Source organism: Acomys russatus, chromosome 10, assembly GCF_903995435.1.
Source record: "Acomys russatus chromosome 10, mAcoRus1.1, whole genome shotgun sequence".
NCBI lineage: Eukaryota > Metazoa > Chordata > Mammalia > Rodentia > Muridae > Acomys > Acomys russatus.
The window spans coordinates 74,411,720-74,413,662 of record NC_067146.1 but is presented as its reverse complement, the minus strand read 5'-3'; positions in this window follow the sequence as shown (position 1 = coordinate 74,413,662).

Sequence of the window (1,943 nt, the reverse complement as noted above, 5' to 3'; positions counted from 1 at the left end):
GTATTTTACAATGGTAAAAGGTTCAATTAATTAAGAAGAGACACTTTAAATGTGCTGGGCCTGGTAACACAGACCTGTAATCTCAACACTTAAGAGGGTATAGTAGGAAGAGTGTGGAAAGTCCAAAGCCAGCCTGGGCTACATAGTGAATTTAAGGAAAGCCTAGGCTACATAGTGAGACAATATCTCACACATACAAACACACACACACACACACACACACACACACACACACACACTGAGAGAGTAGGGAGAGATAGAATAAATTTAGAAAGATTTAAAGCAGGCAAGTCATGTTTATAGATCATAGATCATATATGAACTACATGCCATAATAATATGGTATATAGATATATCCACAGTTGTATATTTTCCAATATTTTTTTATTGATTATTTGGGAGTGTCAAATAATGCACTTGATCACCTTCCCTTCTCTGTCATCCCAGTTCCATCACCCCTGATGACCTCCCTCAAAAAGAAGAAGAAAAATAAATAAACAAAGATGCCAAGTTCAATTTGTGTTGCCCATATGCTCACTGGAGCATGGTCAAACTCCCCATGGCCAGCCCCTTAGAGAACTGAGTCCTCCCCACCCACACCCCTGCCAGAAACCATCAGCTGTGAAGAGCTACCCTCTAGGAGCCCTATCCCAGTTTTTAAGAGTTGTCTTCAACGGCTTCCTGCCTAGACAGTTTTTTCTTTCTTTTTTGTTTTGCTGTTGTTTTGAGGTAGGGGTCAGGGAGGGGGAGAGAGGTTGTCACAGAAGCTTTCAATCTTTCACTCTCAACTGTGAGTCTGCAGTCATCAATACCACAGCAAAAGAAGCTTCTTTGCTCTCGACAGCCAGCCACAGCACAGACATGGACATCAATGCAGCCTTCAGTGGTAACACGGACCGTGGACAACAGCATGGCCTCCAGTAGGAGCACAGACCATGGCCACAGCCTCTAGCAGCCACACAGTTTTGTAAATTAAGTACATTACTTCCTCATGAGTCGAAAGAAGAAATTGTAAAAGAAACTTTGGACTTAATGACAAAGTTGAAGCAACACTAAGAAGAATTGTGTGCGTGTGTGTTATGTGTTGGTGCATTCACATGTGTGAATATGGGTGCATGTGTGCAACAGTGTGCATGTGGAGGCTCAGAATGTAATTAGAAAGTGTGCCCAAACTGCTAAAAGCCTCAGAGCTCAAAATGACCAGTGCATTAATTTTCAGAAATCTGCTACGTTCTGCCAGAGAAGTGAACAAACCATTTCTGGCAATACTAACTTCTCAGCAAGAATGTTTATGCTTCCAGGAGTTTGTAGATGGCGCCACAAAAAGGGTCATTTGACTAGTGAATGCATGTCCAAGAGAGACATGTGAGGTAACTTCTTGCTGTTAGGAAGCAGCTTTGGAGTCCTAGATCGAAGCTCGGCAGCTGTTCCAGACAAGAGCAGGTGAGAGTTATCAGGTTATAAAAGAAACTATGATTCTAAGAAGTGTTTGGGTCTTGACAATCTCCCTTTAAGAAAACAACATTTTAAAGGCCATTTTTTAAACAAAAAAGGGAAAATGTTATGGAGGTTTTGGGTTCTCCTTATGTAAATGTTTTTGTTTTAAATCCCAGGTGTGGGACATGGGATTGTCCACAGCAATAGACTATTTGCCTCCTGTGGGTCTGAAAATGGCATGGTCTTTGCCTGCTGCAGTTAGTTTAATTCTGAGGACTCTGGAGAGGGGACAAACTCCAGAGCCCTCCCCAAAAAAATAGAAGGCAGGAGGCTTAGAAAAAGAAAAAGGCTGCTGGGTGTGTCATTATCGTCAGAGAAAGACTGCTTACTGTCTTGATGCTCATGGCTTGCTTATCCTGTTTTCTTATAGAATCTAGGATCACCAGCCCAGGGGCAGCATCATCTACAATGGACTTGGCCCTCCCCATCAATCACTAATTAGTAAA